The sequence below is a fragment of the Rhagoletis pomonella genome, unplaced genomic scaffold (genome assembly GCF_013731165.1).
Source record: "Rhagoletis pomonella isolate Grant_MI unplaced genomic scaffold, Rhpom_1.0 Rhpom_scaffold_00006, whole genome shotgun sequence".
NCBI classification, from domain to species: Eukaryota; Metazoa; Arthropoda; class Insecta; order Diptera; family Tephritidae; genus Rhagoletis; species Rhagoletis pomonella.
In genome coordinates this window covers 52,800,951-52,827,262 of record NW_023458560.1, presented here as the reverse complement: position 1 = coordinate 52,827,262, position 26,312 = coordinate 52,800,951, and the positions used below count along the sequence as shown (strand labels likewise).

General features: G+C 38.6%; 1 pseudogene; it reads right to left on the bottom strand.

Annotated features, from left to right (window-relative positions):
• Positions 1-19,510: 19,510 nt before the first annotated feature.
• LOC118740938 overlaps positions 19,511-26,312 on the bottom strand; it is a 15,483-nt pseudogene continuing 8,681 nt past the window's right edge.

The window sequence follows — 26,312 nt, the reverse complement described above, 5'->3', positions numbered from 1 at the left end:
CAAGATATACACATGTAACCATAAGTAGGCGTGGCTACGCCCATTTTTCAAAAATTTATAACATTCTTATTTTTCGTCTAAAAATTATTGTAAATATCAATTTTGAGTTAATAATCTTCAGTAGTTACTAAAATATCGCAGTTTTCGTATTTCTGAAAATTACCGTTATATGGGAGGTAGGCGTGGTTATTGTCCGATTTTGCCCATTTTCAATACCATCCGTCCTACGCCCGAAAGAAGTACACGTACCAAGTTTCGTTAAGATATCTCAATTTTTTACTCGAGTTATCGTGTGCACAGACGGACGGACGGACGGACGGACAGACAGTCACCGCTTAATCGATTTCTCTGTTCATCCTGATCATTTATGTGTACATTTGTCTATATCTATCTCGATTCGTTTTGCCTGTTACAAACAACCGTTATGTGAACAAAGTTATAATACCCTTGTGCACAAGTGCGCTCGGGTATAAAAACTCAATAATGACTTATTTGACGACTCACTTCCTTCCATCGTTGCGTCCTGCGCGTACTTCTCGCAAATCGCAGCCATTAATTTGCTTTTCTCGCTTCTTCTGGGCATTAGAAACTTTCTAAAGCTGTTTTAATAATTTTGATTTTGTCAAATATAATTGTTAAAATATTGTACAATAGCACACGAAAAAGTATGGGATGCTCACAAGTTTCATTTTACAACTGTTCTAAAAAAATAGTACAAAAGAGCAAATATGACAAATAGCACGACTTGTGAACTCCCTAAGTATGTTCAGTTATACTTGATAGGATAAAGTTATACAGCTTTAAGTGGGCGCTACCACGCCCATTTTTTATATTCCATAATAATCTTATTTTAAGAGATTATTGTGAGTATTATTTGAGGGCGATTAATTGAGTAAATTAGCGCCCTTAAATTTTGAGTTATCGAAATTTCAAGCATTTCTGTAATTTACCGTTATATGAAAAGTAGGCGTAATTTTAGTCCGATTTCAATAATTTTCAATGTTTTGTGGCAAGCACAATAACCGTACCGAGTTACAAATTGGTAGAACGGTTACCGAGATAAATATATGTCATCATAAGTGGGCGGTGCCACGCCCATTTTCCAAAATTTTATCATAAACGTATATCTTGGTAAAGAATTGCTGCAAGCATCGATTTTGAATAAATTAGCTTCAATATTTAATGATTTATCCAGGATTTCATATTTCTCGAAATTACCGTTATATGGGATGCGGGCGTGGTTATTTTCCGATTTTAAAAATTTTCGGCCATTTGGTATGCTGTACCAGGGCCAACAACTGCGCCAAGTTTGGAAGAAATTGGTGCAGCGGTTACCAAGATATACACATGTAACCATAAGTAGGCGTGGCTACGCCCATTTCCCAAAATTTTTTAATATTCTTATTTTTCGTCTAAAACTCATTGTAAATATAAATTTTGAGTGAATTATCTTCAGTAGTTACTAAAATATCGCAGTTTTCGTATTTCTGAAAATTACCGTTATATGGGAGGTAGGCGTGGTTATTGTCCTATTTTGCCCATTTTCAATACCATCCGTCCCACGCCCGAAAGAAGTGCACGTACCAAGTTTCGTTAAGATATCTCAATTTTTACTCGAGTTATCGTGTGCACAGACGGACGGACAGACGGACGGACGGACGGACGGACAGACAGTCACCGCTTAATCGATTTCTTTTTCCATTCTGATCATTTATGTATACATTTGTCTATATCTATCTGGATTCGTTTTGCCTGTTACAAACAACCGTTATGTGAACAAAGTTATAATACCCTTGTGCACAAGTGCGCTCGGGTATAAAAATTAGGTGGCAACCCCATTTATAAATACGCCCGGATGAAGAGTACATATCTTGAGTGTATATGTAGTTACTGCGTACATATACACATACAAAAAAATGCGCATTGGAATTAATAAGACAAATTTTGCATTTAAAGTTCTAAAAATAGATAGCTTTCATTACATATCCATATTACGTTGGTTCAGCTGTCTGAAAGCTTTAAGCTTAAGCTGGTTTTTTTGTAGCTTCTACTTTCCACCTTCTCATGCCTTTAGATTAGATTATTGACCAGTCTACATGAGAAGTGATCTGTGATGTCCACCAAACCTTCAATACCAAAACCACTGCTGTATGTTTTTAAAAGATCTTTCTAAATCAAAAAAGGGTCCCACCGCCAAGTTCCTCAGAGCCAATGCTTCGTCTGAAAAAAACTCAATGTAATTAAAGGGTCAACTGCAGTTGAAGTAACGGGAGCAACAAGATCCTGCACAATGGAGGTTCCGTTTGTTCCTTTTTCGAATCGATACCGATAGTTTTGGTTGATCGAAAGCAATTCGCTGGGCTTTAGTATTTCGCACAATATCCTCGATAAGACCATACAAAGAGGCTATATTAAAAAATCAATAGTTTACCCATGTGGAGGGGTCACTCTTCTTGTATGAATATTGGGCCAAGCACACTTATCGACATCGACTCCGTCGTCTTTGACTGAGGGCTCTGGTTGATTCCCTCCTATAGCATCAGTGCAAAAAATTTAAGATCTTATTTATATTCTGCTGAAAAAGAGATATGAATGTACACATCTAGCTCCGTTTGAAAATGTTCGTAGGCTACCACATCTGGTGAAGCTTTCTACCAACTTTGGACTTTATTGTAGGTATATCTGTATTGTATTTACCACATAAATTTCGTATCATTTATAGACTTCATAATCAAGAGCATAACCCCAATTGCAATACAATATGTTCGTATATGACAAAATTATGCATTTCATGTACCGTATTAAATATTGTTTACCAACATATTTACATATACCTCTCCCAATATAACCATATGTATGCGTAAATTCTGTCATGTATAAATACATAGTATTTTATTCTTAATTGGTTTTGCTTTATTTTATTTATTTATTTCGGTTCAAATGTCTTAAAAGCTTTTTGTTTTCTTTTATTTTGTGAAAAAAGAATCAAACAAAATTTGAATATGCATAAATGCAACTAGTATAAACTAGTATAAAAATCTCAATATATACCAATATATTAAAAATGTATGTATGCACATTAGGGTGCGTCACCAATAAAAGTTGCTGTTTTTCCACAGGAATTGTAATATTTTTTATATTTTAAGCAGGGACCGTAACAGTTACAACTTTTATTAAAAAATCGCTCTTTAACAATTATTTTTTGAACTTTATTTAATTACTCCTTAGATAAACGTTAACGCTGACTTTTATTTTACAAATACAACATAACAATTATTATTTTTTTGATTATTATCTAAATAATTTTCAAATAACAGTTATTTTTGATTTTTAAATTATATGTCTTAGATAACAGTTTTCGAAGCCTTTTATTTATAAAAGTCATAAGTAAAAATCAGTCACCGACCTTTATTTTTCAAATCATACTTATAAAAGTCATTTGTATAAGTCGTAGTATACTTTTGTTTACCAACGCCTTTTTAACTGAGAAAAATGTTAGTGACTTTTATGCGAATGATTTAAAAAATAAAAGTCGGTGACTGATTTATATTGATGACTTTTAAAAGTAAAGGTCACTGACCGATTTTTATCGATGACTTTTATAAATAAAAGTCTTCAATAATTGTTATCTAGGACATATAATATAAAAATCGAAAATCAAAAATCAAGAACTGTTATATTCGGTCTCTGACCTTTTAAGCTTAAACTCGTCTAGCGTCTGAGATGATTTTATGGGAAAAAAATTATTTTTAGCCAGTTTTAGTTATACACAATTTGATTTTTGTAGGTATTTTCAAATAGTTGCCGCTCCCGTAGGTCTTAAATTTTTCCGAAATATATTTGTGTAAGTTTTAAAATATTATAAATTTCGTACTTCCGAATGAAAAACGGGAGGAATTTTTTTTTCAAGAGACTTTGTGGTTACGTTCGTATACGTTCTCGTTATTTCGGTGTGATTAAAATGTCTTCATTTAGTCGGTAAGTAAAAACATTATAAACAAATGAACCTTAGCACTTTTTGGCTTACCTTCTTTAAGTAAGAGAAGATGGCGGTGTTTTTGAGTTGCATTTGAACATTCATACAGATGTATATATGTACATATATGAATGCACACTTGGTGACTAATAGCCAAAAGACACTTGGAAACCATTTAATGTTTAATAAATTATAATATCACATGTCAACGAAAATCACAATCAAAGGTGCGAACAATCAGATTTGCCTTTAGATTATATTCTAGGGGCGAATATTATTTTTTTCGGTTTGTTTACTTTGTAGTGAAGGAGAATAATAAATAGAGAATCTTTAATCGTACATTTATGTATGTAGTAGAAAAAATTGTGTTTACTCACAAAAAGCATTGCGACGGCATCTTCCTATGTTTTCAATTAGAAGAAAAATATTTAGAAATATTCTTTTATGGATAGCTAAACAATTGTAAAAGAGATAGCAACAGAACATAATAATCGCCCGGTTTTAATGACACAAAGAAAAGAGGTTAGGCTAGGTGAGCTGAGAAATAGAAAAATGCTTCACGCATTTTATTTAAGAACAGGAAGCACTGAAAGCCTGACCCAAGTGCGGTCATCCTGCTAAACATGCTACGGTCATGCACCGTTGCACCCGGTACTACCGCAAAGTATTTCATCGGGAGTTGATTTTAGCACAAAGTTTTACGTTCGTTGCAGTCCGCAGGCAGTTCGTATAGAGGTTGCCAGCGTTGCCACAGACAAATATTTTTTCCTTCCAAAATTTCCTACCATAACCAACCAAAACCTACCAATCATTTTTTTGAGTTTTCATATTTGTTTTCAATGTCAAATTTTTTAAAAACATAGTTAACATAACATTTAGTAAAACTAAAACACAACTAGATTATTAAAAACAAATTAACTGCGTATAACGATTAATTTTACTGTACAGACTTATCCATATGTACATATGTCTCTTTACACATACATACATATCGTCTCTGGATACGAATATAGACGCGAGCTCAAAAGTTGATAGCGAAAAAAAGAGGTGTACAAAAAATTTCGGCGAAGAAAGACTCTTAACATAGGCGACGGCAAATAAAGCCGCGTTAACTTCTTTGACAGCTTTCTTCGCTTATGTCCGGGGTCAACTATATTTTCGGGTGCAACACTATTTCCGAGAACTCCCCAAAGAGTTTTTCCGACCTCTTTATTCGTGTCTAGTGACGATATCTATCTATATATTATATATAATACGCGAAGGCATTTTTCGCAGCCTAAAACATCTGCACCGTTCGCTCGATTTTCAAAATTGGGGTGTCAAATTAAAGCACTTGGTCTGTAGATGTGCGATAAAGCTTTATTTTTTCGAAAGGAGTTGCCACCTGTTAAATAATTAAACTCAGATCCGCACCGTCCGTTTGATTTTCAAAAGTGAGGTACCAAATTAAATGGCTTAGAGTGTGGATGTTCAAAAAGGTTTTACCTTTTCGAAAAAAGTTGCCACCTGTTAAGAAATTCAGTTCAAAATAATACGCGAAGGCATTTTTTGTTCCGCATAAAAGATCTGCACCGTTCGCTCGATTTTCAAACATGGGGTGCAAAATTAAAGCGCTTGGCCTGTAGATGTGCAATAAAGCTTTATTTTTTTCGAAAGGAGTTGCCACCTGATAAAAAATTGCATTCAAATAATTTAATAATCAATGTCATCAAATCCACACCGTTCGTTCGATTTTCAAGAGTGAGGTGCCAAATCAAAGGGCTCTGGCTGTAGGTGTGCAATAAGGTTTAACTTTTTCGAAAAGAGTTGCCACCATTTAAAAAATGAAGTTCAAATTATTTTAAAAGCTAAACCACTTATTACAAATTGGGCATAAATGGAAATAGTTTTGAAAATGTTTGTTTCTTAACTTAACTTTATGAGGGTTGCCACCTGTTAAAAAAATTAAATTAAATTTGAATTGGGGGAATTAGGTAATAAAAAAATGTATTTGTGCCAGCTCAGCCTGCAAAATCATCGTAAACAAGCTCGTAATTGGATATTTTCTCGAAGAAAAACCGGATTAAAAATCGTTTATGATAGCCGTTTACGACTCTTTTTCGAGCACTTTTTCACTTTAAATTGTGCTTCGCCTACGAACAGTCGTAAACGGATCGAAAAAGCATTCGTATGCGAATATTTTTACGTCCGTTTTTTAATTGTAAACGAGCCTCGTAAACGATTAATTTACGTTAAAAAAGCGTTTTTTTACACTGTTTTAGAATGCTAAAAATAAAGGCAATTAATTAATTCAAATTATTGTAGTTCTTTTATTGAATGGAATTATAATTAATAAATATTTATAGTGCCGGATCTAAGTATTGGCATAGAGAATTTTTCGCAATGTATGCAAAGTTTTTTACTTGAATTTCTTTTCGCACATTATTTTTTTTTAAATATAGTTAGTACTTTCAAATCAGATTTTTGAGAAAAATTCTAAGTATGGAGTTTTATATCCTATTATATTTTAGTATAACATAGTGCACTCTTGAAGTTGCCAGAAAACCGCGTTGATTTTTGGCAAGTTTTTTACGCAGTTTCTTCCATGCAAATTATGTGCGACATTTTTTTCTTGTATGGAAGAAACTGCGTATAAAAAATTGCCAAAAAACAAAGAGGTTTTCTAGCTATTCTAGCGTGCACTTTATTATACTAAAATTAAATGGGCTATAAAACTGCATACTTAGAATTTTTCTAAAAAATCTGATTTGAAAGTAGAACTTCATACTATCTATATTTTTATTAGAGAAGAAATCAGAATAAAAAACTTTGCATTCATGGCGAAAAATTCTCTGTGCCAATATTTTTTCCCGGCACTGTATATGTGAAGATATTTTCAGATAAATAAATATTAACAAACTATCTATTAACAATTTAACAATTAAATAAGAGGGGTTTAATATATATTATAAAGTAGCTGAATTTATTTTTTATCTTTTTTGCCGATAGGCTGCCAATTTTTTTTTGCCGGTCGTGTGCATATTGGAAGTGCTTCTTTGAAACGGAAATAAAAACTTCTTCGTCGGAGTTAAATTTTTGACGACAAGCACCTAAGAAAATAAAGTGAAAGATTAAACTTCATTGGAAATCGGAAAATTGAATTAAATAAAAAGTGATATTAAATAATATTATAATCAGTACTTCTTATTGCCGCAGTCGTTGCCAAACCAATAGCGTTGCATTTGGTACCAGTTCCCTTCCACAAGAAAAGTTCTGCTTCCTCATCTGTAATAATTTTCCGCCAGTACGTTCTTAAACATTTATCTACATTTAAAATATTTATAGCTTCGAGTTCAGAAACCTGTAAAGTGTTTAAAGAATGCAATAAAAATTATTTTATTATGGTTCATTTATGTTTTTAGTTGTTGTTGTTTTTCACTTGAACTCCCAAGGTCTTTTTCAAATTCCATAAATGCATGCTTTTCCTTAAATGGGCTTCTTGGCAGGACGCCCTCTGAAATGGTTGGTCTCTTATTGTTTCGAAGGGTACCATTTTCTTTCCTTAAAGCAATCACCTCTGAAAATAACCGCTCCAAAACAGCTCCAATTTTTGCATCCATCTGATTCACTTTTTCGTTTAAGGGGTCCACGGTTTTTTTTTTTAAGAAAGTGGTAGATCATCCTTTGCGTTTGCACCAGTCTGCCAATAAATCACATACTTAATAATTTTCTTAAATTAAATATTTAACAAACTACTTACTTATAAAATATTGTGATTGAAGAAAAATTGTCAACAAAACTAAAATTTTTTCTTGTGCTGACAAATTATTACAAGCCTCTTTCTATTATATTTTTTTGTTTTATCGTTTACGAGCTTTTCTCTAACTTTTTGGCGATACGTGAATCCCTCGTAAAACATAATGCTCGTAAAATGTACGTTTTCTTGCTGGCTGGGAGACGGTAAAGGTTAAGTATGTGTAGTAGTTTGTAAACATTTTGAAGAGGGTTGCCACCTGTGTGAAAATTCTAATTTATATGAAGTATAAAAATATGGACGTCAAGCGAATGAATCTTAAGAGATCTTTAGTTGGAACGTTTAGAATATTTTTAAAGTGTTTGAAGAGGGCTGCCACCTGTTTAAAAATTAAGTTCAAATTATTTAAATAGTGAAATCAATATTTGCTAATTGGGTACCAATCGTAGTAGTTTTGAAAATACTTTATTTCTTAACTGCGTGTAGGAGGGTTGCCACCTGTTTAAACAATCAAATTCAATTTGAATTAAGGAAATGGGGTAATTAAAATAGGTATAACAATATGGGTGTCAGACGAAAGAGATTAAAGAAGATTTTAGATTGAACATATTTTTAGTAGGGTTGCCACCTGTTCGAAAAGTCTAATTTAATTCAATTATCGATATAAAACAAAAAAGTGTTACGAAATCTTAGTTTGCACATTGAGAATATATTTTATAAGTTTGAGGAGGGTTGACACCTGTGTAAAAAGTTAAATCCAAATTATCTATTGTATATAATACGCGACGGCATTTTTTGTGCAGCCTAAAAGATCTGCACCGTTCGTTCGATTTTATTTTTTTGAAAAGAGTTGCCACCTGATAAAAAATTGCATTCAAATAATTTGATAATCAATGCCATCAGATCCACACCGTTTGGGCTTAGGGTGTGCATGTTCAAGAAGGTTTTACTTTTTCGAAAAAAGTTGCCACCTGTTAAGAAATTAAGCTCAAATTAATTAAAATGTTAAATCAATTATTAAATATGGGTATCAATCGAAATGGGTTTGAAAAGGCTTTATAACTTAACTACGTATAGGAGGGTTAAAAAAATGTAATTCAATTTTAATTAAAGGAATTTGGTAAGTGAATAAGGTATCGCTATATGGGTGTCATGCAAAAGAGGTTTAAGAAGATAGTAGTTTAAAAACATTTTGAATAGGATTGGCACCTATATGAAATATTAACGATGGATGTCAAATGAAAGAGCTTCAAGAAATACTTAATTTGACAATATAGAACATTTTTGATGTGTTTGAGGGTTACCCCAGTTTAAATGGCTAAACTAAAATTATTAATAAGTTAAATGAGTTACTAACCGATGGTTATAAATGGAAATGGGTTTAAAATCCTTTATTTCAGAACTAAATTGATGAGGATTGCCACATGTTTAAAAATAATTTTCCACCTAATTCATCAGTTATATGAAATTTTAGTTAGAATATAATTTTTAATATGGTTGCCGCCTGTTTTGAAAGTGGTATTTCGTTTAATTATACATAAGTTACATGAAATTTTAAAATAGGGTTATCAAAAGAACGAGTGTTAAGAAATCTTAAAGCTGCACCGTTATTTCGAATTTCCAAAATGAGAAGTCAAATAAAAGAACTAGGACTCTACATAGATGTGCGTGCACAGGTTTTATTTTTTTAAGTTACAGGGAGATTTGATTAATTATTAGGAATATTGTTAGAGGTTTTTGAATAGGGTTCACCTGTTTAAAAAATTTAATTAAACGCTGGCGTTTTGACGCCGTGTGGGTTCACTAGTTATTATTATTACGTCGAAGATACCCGCGCTAAGACCTAAGAAGATATGTATATTGTGCTAATTCCAAATTGTAATCAGCCCAACCTTAGGCTATTTAAAAAGCTCAGCACTTTGGATGAGGCCGTGTTCCAAATTTTAGATGGAGAAGGCAATCGTTCTCCAACGTGTATCAATCTTCGATTCATGCTTCGTGGACAGGCACATAGACTATACTCTGGGGTTTCTTTCACCAGCCGACAAACCCTACAGTCCACAGCGTGACGCTATTGTGGGCTCGCAGATGTTCAAGAGTTTACTAGCCTTGATGCCGTTTTAAAAGACTCTTAGGCCTTTAACGCTGCCTGAATGTCCGACATAATACTTATTCCGGCCTCATTTGCCTTCTACGACGACATTCGCGAACACAGACTTCGATTGGGAAGACCTCCCCCTGAAATATGGTTGAGTACGAGCCCATTGCAGACTTTTCTGGAATCTTGGTCCAAGTACGCCATAAATTATATCGCTACTTAAAGGTGAAAAGTTGCCAAGTCCATTCTTTTTTCAAAGTTTACTTTTTGATGCAGAATGACAGGTAATACGAAACTACATCGATTTTTCGTATCTCCTGAAAAATTTCATAAAATGGACTTGGCACCTTTTCATCCTTAGGTGACGATATATGGATGTGCGTATTGCATATTGGCAATAATAAGGTATACGTTTGTACTTAGGAATCAGCTATATTTACATATTTGCAGCCGCCATTTTACGAACGCACTGGTGAAATATTTGTGTAAGAAGGGTTGCTAAAATGTTTGGAGATACGTACATATTTTCTATTTTTCGCAAATAAAAATAAAAAAAATCCAATCAAGCCTACCAACCTACCAAATGCAAAAAACAACTACCAGTTTTGGTAGGAAAAGCCCATGTTTGGCAACACTGGAAGTTGCATCAACATGGTAGCATCCTCAGTCTACGAAAAAATATCCTTATTTAGGTACGTCCCTTCGTCCTCGGCCGGCGCCCACATCCGCCTACATACATCATAGCGTCTCTTATTTAACTGCACGGCTGCTTCGTACAGTTTAATTTTGTCTTAGCTGCTGGTTTAACTCGACAAATTGTCGTAATAATTGCATTTCGAAAGCGTTTTGAGCCCTACATAATGATAGTTTTTTTTGACGTAGAATACGTCTTACGTTTCGATGTGGAGGCTATGCTGAAATGTTGCAGTTGTAATTTTTACAGCTTCACGAAAACGCTTATTGCATGAGAAATAATGAACCGATTTCAAAGAATAGTGTGGCGTTTCAAAGACATTTTCAGATTAATTTTTGTAAGTATCCAATTCGGTTTCTGTCGTAAAAAGAACGGTAAACATTAGCTTATTTTGGGATCAATTTTGAGCCTTTAAAGTGCTCCAGCAGCTTATGATGCAGATATAACTTAAATTTTCGGGATAAAGATTCTTTGGAGCAATAGAATTATTATCGTGTACAGATTTTATATAAATTCAACAAATATTGAGCATTTTAAGGCAAAAAATTATTGAAAAAATTTGCAAGTTTCTTTATTACCAAAATGCTCGAAATCCGCTCGAATGATTTTGTTTTTGTTTTCTTTAATCAAAAATTCAAGAGTTTTTCTTTCGTTTGGTATATGGTGAGTATTGGTTGATATCTTCTAAATATGTTTATTTTATTCAAATATATGGGCATAAATGATTTTCCATACAATCGTCATCGTTTTGCAAACACGTGCATGCATTGGAAGTGAGGGAAGGAGACAAAAAGTATGTATGTATGTGTGCGAAAGTACATATTTCGGCTTTTGATAAACAGATGGTGCAATATTTATAACCTAATCGCAGCGTATGTAAGTAAATACATACATATGTACATATGTTGATTGCAGTTAATGTGGATCTGTCTCTATTTTTTAGTAATCTATGTATGGCTATATTATATTATATATGTACTAGAGTGGTTCAAATTTTTTTTTTTGGAAATTCTTAAACGCTATCTCAAATTATTGTTATTTGTGATAAAAAAAGAGAAACGTGTGAAAAAAAGTTTTCTTAGAGGTCGCGCTGGTCGGTTTTTTATAAAACCCTGATGTTCTCAATTTGGAGTGCAATGGGGTATAGTCATTGCGCTGGGTATGCAGTTACAGTTGCATGGCTATACTCAATCCCGACTCTTGCGTCCTCGTTCGCGCACTCTGGGCAACGTGAGCAACCCATGTGCGAGATTCGGTAACCAATCCGAGTGGAGCCTTGGGTCACGGCAGAAAGAGAGGGAGCTTCGGTGGGGCCACTCTGACTTATTCGGTTTAAGGGCTCACTGAAGTCTGCAGCGTCTGTTCACCAGTAGGTGCGGCTGCAAGCGGGTGTCTGCTTGGAGCAAGCGGCTCGCTATATAAACGTGTATTTGGTTGCGATGGGTTGTGCGCTGGGCTTGGGACCCGCCACGTAAAAAACACTTCCAGTGAAGAAGCAAGGCAAAGCCTCGGATGAGACCCCCCCTTATTATGACGACCACGGCAAATGTTTAAAGGACTACGATTTGAGGGCATGCACCTGGAATGTCCGGACCCTTAATGAAGAAGGTGCCTCTGCCCGGCTTGTTGATGTCCTCGTAAGGACAAAAGCTGACATCACCGCCATCCAAGAAATGCGTTGGACGGGGCAAGGCAAACAATGTCTGGGGCCTTGCGACGTCTACTACAGCTGCCATATAAAGGAGCGCAAATTCGGAGTTGGATTTGTGGTGGGAGAGAGACTCCGTCGCCGAGTACTGTCGTTCACCCCGGTGGACGAGCGTCTAGCCACAATCCGCATCAAAGCGAGATTCTTCAACATCTCGCTCATCTGCGCCCATGCCCCGACGGAAGAGAAGGATGAGGCATCCAAGGACGTACGAGCGCTGCCCCGTCATGATATCAAAATCGTGCTTGGCGACTTCAATGCCAGGGTGGGCAAAGAAGGGATCTTTGGAACCACCGTCGGAAAATTCAGCCTCCACGACGAAACGTCCGACAACGGATTGAGGCTGATCGACTTCGCCGGGGCCCGAAATATGGTAGTATGCAGTACTAGGTTCAAGCATAAAAAGATCCATCAAGCTACCTGGCTGTCTCCGGATCGAAAAAACGAGAAACCAAATCGATCATGTTGTGATAGACGGAAGGCACGCTTCCAGTGTTTTAGACGTACGCACACTCCGAGGCCCAAACATCGACTCGGACCACTATCTTGTTGCAGCCAAGATACGCACCCGCCTCTGTACAGCAAAAAATGTGCGCCCAAATATGCAAGGAAAGCTTAACGTCGAAAAGCTGCAATCACAACAGACAGCCAGCGCTTTCGCTACTCGACTCTCACACCTGCTCTCAGAGAGCACTCTTCAACAAACCGACATATGCGAGCAGTGGAACCACATTTCCCGCTCATTAAGTACCGCCGCCGAAGAAGTAGTCGGATTTCAGCGAGCCCGAAAGAACAACTGGTACGATGAGGAGTGTCAGGAAGCTGCAGAGAAAAAAGATGCCGCCTACAGGGCCACGCTGCGATCGGGACAACGCGCGCTATGTGGGACCGCTATAGGGATCTGAAGAGGGAAGCGAGACGTATTTGCCGCAACAAGAAGAGAGAGGCAGAAATACGTGAGTGCGAAGAGCTTGAAATGCTGGCCGACAGGAGGAATGCCCGAAAATTTTACCAAAGAGTTAGGCGACTTACGGAAGGTTTAAAGACCGGAGCGCACTCCTGTAAGAACAATAATGGCGACCTAGTAACTGATGTCCACAGCGTACTTAAATTATGGAGGGAACACTTTTCCGCCCTACTAAATGGTAGCAGCACAGAAAGTTGTGGAGAAGAAGAACCCGAGCCCGCAGTCGATGATGACGGAGTCGACGTTCCACCGCCTGACTATGACGAGGTACGTATAGCAATAACGCGGCTGAAAAACAACAAAGCCGCTGGAGCTGACAGCCTGCCAGCTGAGCTATTCAAGTACGGCGGCGAGGAGTTGATAAGGTGCATGCATCAACTCTTGTGCAGAATATGGTCAGATGAACGCATGCCCGACGACTGGAATTTAAGTGTGCTCTACCCAATCCACAAGAAAGGTGACCCCGCCATTCGCGCCAACTACCGCGGGATCAGCCTTCTAAGCATAGGTTACAAGGTCTTATCGAGCGTATTGTGTGAAAGACTGAAGCCCACCGTCAATGAACTGATTGGGCCTTATCAGTGTGGCTTTAGACCTGGCAAATCCACCATAGACCAGGTATTCACAATACGCCAAATCTTGGAAAAGACCCGCGAGAAAAGGATCGACACTCACCACCTATTTGTCGACTTTAAAGCCGCTTTTGACAGCACTAAAAGGAGTTGCCTATACGCCGCTATGTCTGAATTTGGCATCCCCTCAAAACTCATACGGCTGTGTAAAATGACGTTGAGCAATACCACCAGCTCCGTCAGAATTGGAAAAGACCTCTCCGAGCCGTTCGCCACAAAACGGGGTTTCAGACAGGGCGACTCCCTTTCATGTGACTTCTTTAATCTGATGTTGGAGAAGATAATAAGAGCTGCAGAACTGAACCGCTCAGGAACAATTTACTACAAGAGCGTGCAATTGCTGGCTTATGCCGATGACATCGACATCATCGGTAACAAAAACCGCGAAGTCTGTTCTGCCTTTTCCAAGTTGGATAGGGAAGAGAAGCGCATGGGTCTGGTGGTAAACGAGGACAAGACGAAGTATCTCCTGTCATCAAACAAACAGTCAGCACATTCGCGCCTTGGCACCCACGTCACTGTTGACAGTTACAATTTCGAGAAAGTAGAGAATTTCGTTTACTTGGGAACCAGCATTAACACCGATAATAATGTCAGCATTGAAATCCAACGTAGAATCACTCTTGCCAACAAGTGCTACTTTGGACTGAGTAGGCAATTCAGGAGTAAAGTCCTCTCTCGACGTACGAAAACCACGCTCTATAAGTCACTCATCATGCCCGTGCTGGTATATGGTGCAGAAGCATGGACAATGACAATATCCGATGAGGCGGCTCTTGGGGTGTTTGAGAGAAAGATTTTGCGGAAGATTTACGGTCCTTTACGCGTTGGCGACGGCGAGTACCGCAGACGATGGAACGATGAGCTATATGAGCTTTACAACGATATGGACATAGTGCAGCGAATTAAAATACAGCGGCTCCGCTGGCTTGGCCATGTCGTTCGAATGGACACCGACGCTCCAGCTCTGAAAGTATTCAACTCGGAACCCGCTGGTGGTAGCAGAGGAAGACGGAGGCCCCCACTGCGATGGAAAGATCAGGTGGAGAAGGACTTGGCTTCACTTGGCGTTAAAACGTTGATACTGAACGATGTATGCATTGTCATGGGTCCGAACTTGCTACCAGGGGGTTTCTGGGGCTGCTAATTAGGGATGGGAAGTCAGTTTTTCGAAATTCAAAATGGCGGATCCAAAATGGCGGTCCATTTTTTAAAAAAATTATTGGATTTGTTCGAAGCCCGGCACTCGAGAGTTTTTGTGGCCGCCGATTACGAATATGAAGTCATTTTTTTTTTTAATTCAAAATGGTGGATCCAATATGGCGATCAAATAAAAAAGTAATAAAATTAAAACGTTGATACTGGACTTTTTAAACATTTTCAAGGGTTAAAACACGTTTCCGGTGGGTTTCTGGGATTGCTGATTACGAATCTGATGTCAGATTTTCAAAATTCAAAATGGCGGTTAAGAGTTTCAAACAAATCCAATCATTTCTTTAAAGTTTGTCGCCATTTTGGATCCACCATTTTGAATTTTGAAAATCTGACATCAGATTCGTAATCAGCAACCCCAGAAACCCACTGGAAACGTGTTTTAACCCTTGAAAATGTTTAAAATTTTCAGTATCAACGTTTTAGTTTTAGTACTTTTTTTTTAATTTGATCGCCATATTGGATCCGCCATTTTGAATTAAAAAAAATTGACTTCAGATTCGTAATCGGCGACCCCAAAAACTCTCGAGTGCCAGGTTTCGAACAAATCCAATCATTTTTTTAAAAAATGGACCGCCATTTTGGATCCGCCATTTTGAATTTCGAAAAACTGACTTCAGATTCCTAATTAGTAACCCCGAAACCCCCTGGTAACAAGTTGCAACCCATGACAATGGGGAAATCGTTCAGTATCAACGTTTTAATTTTACTAGTGTCATTTCGAGAGCATATTTTCGGGAACTAGACCCATTCTAATACGTGTAAAAATACGTGTCTCTTTTTTTATAACAACGAATGTCATAAACTCAAATTGGTCAGCTTTCAGACACGTCAAGGTTTGCATTCAAGTCTGCTCGTTCCAAGGCGAAGGAGGTGAGAAGAAAGGGGAAGAGTACAAATACCTTCCATTTAAGTACCACGAACTTGAATTCAATAAAAGTTGACGCGTCTGGAAGCAAATAGAAAACACAAAAGAGAATGCGAAAAAATTGTTTTCAAGATATTTTTTATCGATTTTGTTATCGATATTTTTTTTATTGAGTTTGTTATCGATTTTGTAATCTATTTTGTTATCGACTTTGTTATCGATTTGTTATTATTGATTTTGTTATCGATATTTTTATCGGTTTTGTTATAGAATTTGTTATTGATATTTTTATCGGTTTTGCTTCCGATTTTGTTATCGATATTTTATAGATTTTGTTGTCGATATTTTAATCGATTAAGCCATCGATATTTTATCGATATTTTTATTGATTGTGTTAACGATTTTGCTATCAATATTATTATCCGATATTTTTATCGGTTTTATTATCGATATTTTTTATCGATTTTGCTATCTATATTGTTATCGCTTTAGTTATCGATATTTTTGTCTTTGAACTTATCTAAATAATGATCGATATTTTTATCGATATTTTTTATCGAGTTTTTTATCGGTTCTTTATCGAATTTTTATCGATTTTGCTATCGATTTTGTTATCGATTTTGTTGTCGATACTTTTAACGATTTTGTCATCAATAATTTTTTATCGGTTTTGTTACCGATAATTTTATAGATTTTCCAATCGATATTGTTATCGATATTTTTATCGATTTTATTATCGATATTTTTATCGACTTTGCTATCTATATTGTTATCGCTCTAGTTATCGATATTTTTTTCGATTTTGATATCGATTTTGTTATCGACTTTGTAATAGATTTTGTTATCGACTTTGTTATCGATTTTGTAATAGATTTTTTGATAGATTTTGTAATCGATTTTTTAATCAATTTAGTTGTCGATTTTTTTATCGATTTTGTTATAGATTTTGCTATCGATATTATTATCGATTTTGATTTTGATATTTCCATCGATTTTTTTATCGATATTTTTATCGATTTTGTTATCGATTTTGCTATCGATATTATTATCGCTTTTGATTTCGATATTTTCATCGATTTTTTTATCGATGTTTTAATCGATTTTGCTATCGATATTATTATCGCTGAACCATACCACGTATTCTACGTTTAAATTTAGCGGCTGTATCTCCGATACAGCCTGCAGACTTTTTTTCCACGTAGATATGCGATGTCGTATTCGGCGCTACTCATCTCATTGGATAAAAATGAATGAATGAATCGCAGACTCCGCGGTTTGAAAACGATAAAGGTCAATAGAAGGATTCTACAATACTAAAACGTAAGAAAACCAAACATTTGATGTAGAAAAGTTAAGAATTTTATTTATTTTTTAATATTTTTTGTCTATCTATAAATTAACAGTTTTTACTGCGATAAAATCGCACAGATATGTGCGTACTTGCGTTTTCGAAGCAGTAACGTATGTAGCATCGAAAATGGTGCGGATTCGTTGCGACAGAATCACATAGGAGTGTGGATGCCTTAACTTTTAAGTTGCTGTTGTTTCCATGTCTTCGAGAACTCCCCCTTTTGAATGCTCGTGTGGCACATATCAGCGGATTATCCATTCTCAAGCATGCGTTTGTAACTTCCTCATCGAAAACTCGTGGAATGTTCGAAATTTTATTTATATACATTCTGCTGCAGTTACCAACTACTTCATTCGTCAAAATGACTCGGGACAGCACGTGGGAGCGAATACTCAATCTGTTCGCAGCGCTGGGTATATATCATTTAACTTGTACGCGGTCAGGTCCAACTTGCTAGAAAGTAGTAGGCGGCCTTCAAGCATGTCGCTCATCCTGGCCTGGTTCAACGTCCCGGGAATAGCTTGCCCAGTAATTACCGCTATTGGGAGCGCTCCGGCGTGCTACTACTGCACTCACCGTTGCTGGACCTATCGCTCCGCCACTACCGAGACTCACCCGCTGTGCCAGTTATCACACACCGCTGTTCACTCCCAATCCATAGCAACGACGTCTCCGTCAATATCTCCCTCCTTGGACCCAAGATTGTCGGCACTCTAGTTACATAGACGTGTTCGACTTAAATACGCTAAAGAACTGTATTTTATTAAACTAAACATTAAAACTCTGATTTTCCACTCTCTCGTAGATATACCTAATAAAAAAGATAAACTGATTGAAGAGTGTACGCACCTAACTGAGGTCCTACGCGGGCAGACCTTCTATGTCTTCGTGTGCGAAAACCGTTGATCAACTCGTGATCCGCGTTCCGTACAGTCCTTTCTTCCTGCCGATGCGGCATACCAGCCAGCTGGAAGAGACTATACCACAACGAAGGCAACGGAGCGAAGAGAAAGCCAAAGATTACATCCTGGCACTGCAAACTCGAATGCGCCGCCCCTGCTATGTGCAAGTAGGACTATCTGGAGCGCAACAGCGATGGCGTACGCGGGGAGTACCGCCGCCTTATTAATCGGGCTGAGTTCAGGACAACTGAGGAGCTGATCGAACTCACCGAAAACGAGCCCCTGATGAGTGAAGAAGCAAGACAAGGCAAGCAGGAAGCACACAGCCTGTCCCCCTTGGACGAAGAATAACGTATAAAGGAATCGTGCTGGCGATGCAAAGTCATTTCAATGCCGAGAAGTTAATAAACTGTCCTTCTTCAAGTGCAGTCGAGATAATGTCCTCTCCAGAGACTGCCAATGCGACGCAGCCGAGACACGAAATTCAGGGATAGCACCGATTATCACTGCCCCTGCGGACACTAATGCACGGGAAAATTAATGGACGTTTCTTTGCCAACTTTCGAGAGAGAGCACCTAAGCAATGGGCACAACAGGCATATAAACGAATTTTTGATAGACATACCATCAAAAGACCTCCAGTGGATTTACTAGGCCCAGCACCGCCGCCAAGCACAAGAGCGGTCGTTGAAAAAACTGCCCCCGCAACCCGGCTGAAGTCGACAAGCTATTGACAGTCAAGCGAATCGACTCGTGCAAAAGCGCATACTGCTCTCCAATTGTCATAGTCCGAAAAAAACAAGGAAACTGGAGGATGTGTATGGACTACCGTCAATCAAAGCGTCCAGCTAAACGGACGCGTATCCACTTCCCCATATTGTAGCAATTCTCTACCAGTTAAGAGATGCGAAGTATAACTCCACCATCGAGCTGAAGACTGGTGGTTTGGCAAATAGCCTTGGCCAAAGAGTCGCGACCATACAACACATTCACCGCAATCTCACATACGAGGTTTCGCATTTTCGTGTACTTTAAACGACAATATATATTTTACAATAATTTTTTACTGTTTTATAATAGTCATTATCTCCAATGTAATCTCTATATTTATGATGGTAACTTTTTTCACAATAAATTTTAAATCGCAAGAGTTCATTAAACTATAATCACACGTGTTTGAATTTTTTAAAATACATTAACACAAATGGCTTATGAACTAGTCGAACCCGTTGCTATCTCGACATACATACATACATATCGATCGTCCTCTGCAATAACGACACAACTCAAAATTTCAATATTTTTCAATAGACATTTAAAGATTTTGCGTTTATATAAAAATATGGTTACTTATAAACCTAATCCGCTATATACATAAAAAAAAATATTAGTCAATCTTTCCTATTGTTTCTTTCGACACGCTTTCACTTGTGCGCGCTTTGTGCCTTGGCGACAACACAAGTCTACTTATCACTTTTCCCAAACAAGCTATTAACGAAACTACCAGAAATAAAAATAAAAGTACACCACCCAACATATCCAACAAAAAATACTGATAAAGCGGCATGTAAGCGTCATGGGACTTCAAATGGCTTGCGCCGTTATGCCTTATCACATATTCCAGCCAGAAGGAGAAGGAGGCCTCCTGTAAAGCTATTGTGGGGTTATCTCTAAAGAGGCGCGATGCCTCCATGGCTTTACGTTTATATATGTCATCACTGATTAACATTTGTATATTATGCACAAAGTCTTCACTAGTAATTCTATCAAAACTCAACGTGCTTGCATATCCAGCACGTGTCACTTTCATAGCGTTGCGATGTTGATCACCAAATAATGGTATACACAAGAGCGGTTTACCCCAATGGATACCCTCTTGGGTGCTAAAGATGCCGCCATGAGTAATGAATAGCTTCAAATTGGGATGAGATAAAATATCATTCTGTGGTAGCCATTTATAGATTTAAACATTTTTTGGTAGCTTTGCGTTGGTGTCGTTGTTCTCGAATTTCCACAATACATTTTGCTCGAGCCGGGCGAATGCGTTCAGGAGTAGCTGAATTTTTTCGAATGGAATGTCGGTGCTTTGCAAGTATGAGCCTAAGCTGAAGTAAATGACGACATGTGTGGAGTTGTCGAGGTAAGACTGGAAGAATATTAGCATCAGTGGCGGACCCAGCGGGGGGGAGGGGGTTTTGGGGGTTAAACTACGTGTCAGTCAGTGGCGGACCCACGGGGGGTGTTTTAATACATAGACGCTATATTATACATACATATGCGCCATTATAAAACACCCGCCGTGGGTCCGCCACTGATTAGCATAGGTTTAGTGAAAATGCTGCGGCTTATGTACATACATCCTTAATAGAGTGCTTACCTGTGAATCTTTTGGTAATGGTTTGGCTGGCTTGATATGTATGCCACCCACATTAACTAGGCGGGCATGATGGGTCGAGGCGCGTCCACAGCCCGATGGTTATTGATTAGCATAAGCGAAATATTTTGAACAAGTTCATTCAATTGCGGGAGAGGACCTGATTGGGATAGTAAAATTTTTTACACAAGTGAAAGAAATACTCAATTGTAGTAATTTTTTCTTTACCTTAATATTTCCCCTCCTTAAAATTAACGCCTGTTTGACACAGTAATTTAGTATGTAGATATAAGTATCTTACTAAAAAGTTTCATGACGAATCTCAGCTAAATCGTTGCGAAAAGATCGAAAAAAGATTTAGTTTTTCGTATTGATAATGATTAGGTTAGGTTAGGTCAACGGGCTACCTCCGTATATGGAGGCACACTTGGGCTCCACTAAGCTGTCCATTGTGATGCCCTTGAGGGGAGAGGGAAAAAGGACGCAGGGAGACCGGAAAAAGAGTGAGTGGGTGGGGGAAAGAGGAGGGGAAGCTAAGGGTCGTCAATGACGTTCAGCCTTACGGCATGATTACCAATCACACAGTGACCAGTAAACACCCCCACCATTAGTGAGAGATGCAGCTTGCATTAGTGTCAAGAGCTTTCCAGACCGCCTACGGTCCACCCGTGGCCAGAAGGATTTTGCCACCTTGTATTCCAAGGTCTTCGCCCAGCGCTCGCTGAGCTTACTAAACGATCATCTGTACAGAAGCAGACCACACGAAGTCAGGGGAGACCTCAGACTTTCTCTATCCGGCAGTAATGCATCGATGGTTCCCTGTCTTGCGAGCTCATCAGCCATGTAGTTGCCTGCGATTTCACGACGCGGTCGCCTTAAAGCCTTAGAGGAAGACGACCCATTGAGAGAATACGGCAATTCGGTATCTTTTACCTTCTAGTAAAAAGAACAAGCTCCGTTTTACTGGGATTTACACCCAGCTCGCAACTAAAAGTAATGATCGATTTTCGGTAGCTCTCATAACTAAATGAAGGTTATTAATTATTTCTCAGAGAAATCAGATTATGGTCGATTTTACTTGGTGGTTAAACAAGGCTAAAAGAACGAAGTCAATTCCTAATCCAAGATCATAGGGAATCTAAAGTTTATCAAGTTATAAAATCTACACCATTTCGGTATCCAGCTTTTCGCTTACGTTCCCATTTTCAAACCGTAGGTTTGTATGGCTACAAGAAAGTTCTAAGCAATGTCCATTTCACTAGTGGGTTGTAGCTTACGTCCCCCCCGCGCGGTGCACACTGAGTAAGGCTTAATGTTCCAAAGCCCCAACGGATTATGGAGCGCCCGTTCGCCATGTTAGAGGGCGCTGGAATCTATGCCTTTTTCGAGTCCCGTGTAGCAGACATAAAAGAAACCTCACAGGTCCTAGCTGCCATTCGGTGGATAAAAAAATTAGAACGAGAAGATTGCGGTGCAGGGGGTCGCATACTCACTACCGGGGGTAGATAGTGGGAAAGAAGGTCATCTGTCGTCAATATTCAGCAGCTTATCAGGCTATGTAATGGAACCTCAGACTGCGAGTCCACGGCTGCGTCCAGTTTGGGCAGGCATGCAGTCGTTGAAAAGAAGTCGGGTGGGAGCAGCACATTGGATTCCAACTTGGAAGTCTTAACGTCGGCAACACTTCCAACGACGACGATTTGTAGTCGCAGGCAAGCAGCGGTGACAATGTTAGCTCCGAAGCCGCGATTTTGCTGCTCGTCTGCGGCAGCCAGTCAGACGATAGTAACTAAGAAGGTGGTTTAGAAAGCCAGAAATGGCTGCAATAGGAAAGTAAAGAAAAAAGATTCATTGTCCTACACAAAGGGAGAGAGGGATCTTTCTAAGAAGTATCTATGAGAAGACGGTCGTAAAGTACAAGTCCTCTGAAAGCCCAGCATTGTAGGAAAAACGGTCAAGCCACAGTCGCTGATGCAGTAACAACAGCCCAACTCAGATGCGCTCAGAGCAGCACTTTGAAAGAATCTAGGTCCCATCCGGCGTTGTATTTGGTAGTCGGAAAGGCAGAAACCCACAGCATCTGCGACTCCCGCATGTATTTGCTGGTGGAGCGATTATCGATAAAGTTAATCATAAGGAGAAAATAAGACCGAATAACTGGCTACTGTGGAGGTTTGGCTTATAGAACGGATGCTTGAGGCCGACAGCGAGGAATAAGTTTTCATGGAGCTGGCTGGCAAAAGGGCATCATGGTCGTTGTTTGTGACAACAATATGACCTTTGTCTCCCACGCATATTCCACGGCCTTGGCGCAACTTGATCAAAAACGCAGTTGTGGTAATTCCACGCTCAAGAATACCGGCGCGACTGATGGTTTAAATAAGGAACCCACCGACGGTTCTGGCCACAGGTCTCTTCTGAACGCCGACGAAAGAGCGGACGTCGTGAGCTGCTTGAACCAAATAAAAAAGAGTTGTTTTTGCCGTATTCGAGGGGAATGATGATCAAAAACTTTGCCCACATGCATGGACTGTTACATCCGGAACCATCCTCCCAGTCTATGACTGGGCAAGCAAAACGGCAACAGTCAGGGTGATCAGGGCATATCTGATAAGTATCTGTCATAACCAAGTGTTTCCTAAAAAGTTAGACAGCATCATTCTCAGGCAGAGGCTACGAGCCCTAATAAGTCTAATTCTTGGGGATGACATATGGTCACAGTGTGAATTTTTTTGGAAGAATTACAGAGCGGGAGAAACCCCGAAAACACCACGCTCGATTGGCGCACTTAATCTATGGATGCAGGTAATCTGCATTAGCACAGCGGCTCCCATTGGAAACTGTCTAAAGAGATTATATGGTGCATGAAAAGGCGCCCGGATATGCTCCCGCGAAGGACTTCTGCAGAAGTTGTGAGGATGAATAGGAGGCCTTCCAATACACTATTTGTCACTGTATGGTACCAACCACAAGAAGATAAAGTACCTAGTTAATTAATTAATTCGCAAGCTATATAGCCTCAGGTTAATAAATAGATTTTTATTGGCGTCGAAATCGCTTGATGTATGCTTTTGTAGCCCACAAAGGACCTTGATCTGGCTAAGATTAGGTTACGTTATAGTAGCAGCCGTCATTAATCGTTGGAAGACTCGCAGGTAACGCTCAAGTTGGAAAAGTGTTCTGGGTATCGCTGCCAATTTACTTAAGTGACTTTGAGGTGGCTCTGTAAACCCGCTTTTCCCAACCGCGGGCGAGCTTCGTTTCTAGTCTCTGAACCATCTAATCTCTGTATACCGGATTGTGGTTCATGCTGTTTTACCCATGCAGGGCTTCCGGCTGTCAGTACTATGACCAGAAGGAACCACCCAGGGATTTGCTTATGGTTGCCCTAGATGTTGATGGCTGAATCTTTCGACCGCACACACGTTAATTGCTGGGTGGGACTTTTGGTAATATGAGCCTTTTCGAAGATAATGCCAAAATTCTAGCTTTAACGCCTTGTGCATCGGCAGTACTTATACCCGCGCAGGATTCCAGGGCTAAGTTTTGGCGCCCGATGAAAAAGGTTTAGGGAAGAACGGTTAGCCACGGCAGAGCTCCATGCTAATAAAAGTCCACCGTTACTCCCAGAGTTGTACAGGTTTTTGGGGGCTTCTTTAAATTACAGTCGGATGTACGTGACTTTAAATAGTCCAACTGGCACAGATACGCATAACGGCTTGAAGTAGGGTGAAGAATAGATTTAAAACTTGCAGGTATAGATCCATAAACATAGTCACCTCGCAAAGGATGCGATTCTTCCCGCACTACGGTCTCGCAGTGAGAGAAGCTGCGTTCGCAAGAGCTTACGCCAGTTCGGGCACTCAGATCCGCTTCATTTACGCCCTGCGGATCGCTCGAGCCCGGATCTAAATGCGCGGTCTTCACGCACCGAAACGTAGTTCAAATTTTTAATAAACCGTCATTCGTTTTAAATAAAATCTACTTGATAGCATAGTCTTCAAAGGAATTATTCATTTAGTTTACCTTGTTCTGAACTACATATATCGCTGGAAAAAGTTCTCGACACACAACGGCGAGGTTCATATGCTTTCCTTGGTCCTCTTTTTCAAGAACTTACCTTCAATAAATCCTTTAAAATATTTCTCAGCCATCTCCTGCATTCTCGGCATATAGTACCAACGCCTTAGCACAGCATCATACAGTGACAGATAAGTATTATAAGCTCTTTCAAAGAAGTCCATGCGATCTGTATGCGAGAGAAATAAGTGCGGAACAAATGACCAAGGTGTAAGCGGACCCATAGCGTGGTCCATATTATCAGCATAACCCATGGTGCCCAAAGTCACAACAGGACATTTAAATTTATGCGCAAACATCAGAAAACTCTCGTGAAAGAATTGTTCCAAAACAATTAGATTAAATGTGAGATGCTTGCTAGCGATCAAAGCTTTAACTGCCGGCTGAGCGAGCGCGTGCTCAGAGCTCAATAAGCCGGCATGCCAATATACAGTATATTTTGCTTAGCTGCACATCCTTCTTTGCACGAAAAACTTGTGCACGTAACCGAAAAAGGCACTTAAGCGAATTTTCTTTACTAGTTCAATGAGGAAGGTATCCGAATCCCTATGAAACCAAATATTGGCGGAGCACTTACCATGTAGAAATTACTGCAAGCGAAATTTTTACCGAATATTATCTAATTATCTATATAACTACAGAAATTGATAGCCATTTTCGTTGTTCTGCGAGATGAGCAAAATAAATAAAAGGTTGTAAAATTAGGTAATTGTAGGGCCAGTGCAGGTAAACGTAATACTTTCTTTGATAATTGATACTAGTGGCACAATTTTTAAGGCAGGTATCGCCAATGTGCAAGTATGTTGAATGCATCTATCGGAGCAGTTTCCTTATAAATGTTAAAAATAATGCTTTTGATGCGCATTTTGGGGTAGGTATCTTAAATGTGCACTTAAGCATAGAGGCAGCAAAGCAAAATATACTGTACATTCAAATTTGCGAAATCGCTGGAAAAACGCATTTTAAAAATATCCGCTTTGGAATCTGAAAAAAGAAGAAAATCATTTAGCTTGCTGCGGCAGTATGTTAAGAGGCAACTATTTATTTACAGTAATATGTTATATTAAACTGTGGCTCAATAATGATCTGCGTTAAGTTGGGATGTGGCTGCTTGACTGGATGATTGGTCAGCGCGGTGACATTGTGTCCGCGTCGAAATAGCTCTTGTGAAAAATGCTCCATCCACATCCAATGACTTGGCGCTGGGAAGGGACACATAAAGAGAATATTGTAAGCTACACAGGTAGAAGACAGCAAAGCTGCCGCGAGTAGTAAAGGCAGCGTTTGCCTCTGCATCTGCAAAAAATTGCCGGAATTTTAATGCTGCATTAAACTAAATGTTCACTTAAAAGTACTATCTTCTGTGCATTGCTTGGGTAGCCAATCCAAAATAAAAGTATCAATAATGTTTTTTAGTCCTCTTTTTTTAATTGTTAAATGGCAAAAGTTAAGCTGATTGCGTGAACGTGCGTAAATAAATTACTTATTTATTAGCATATCTCCGAACTTGCATTTTATTAGACGCTTGAAGCTGATAGAAAATAATTATTATTTTCAGTTGGTTACGTACATATGTATATAAATCTAAAGTGTCAACACATGGTGATGCACAATTGTTTTTGTCCTGCGTCTTTTTATTGTTTTCGTTTTTTCTTGCTGATATGGAAAATCAGAGAACTTAGATAGATAGAGAAGGTGCAAACTGAAAGTGGAAACT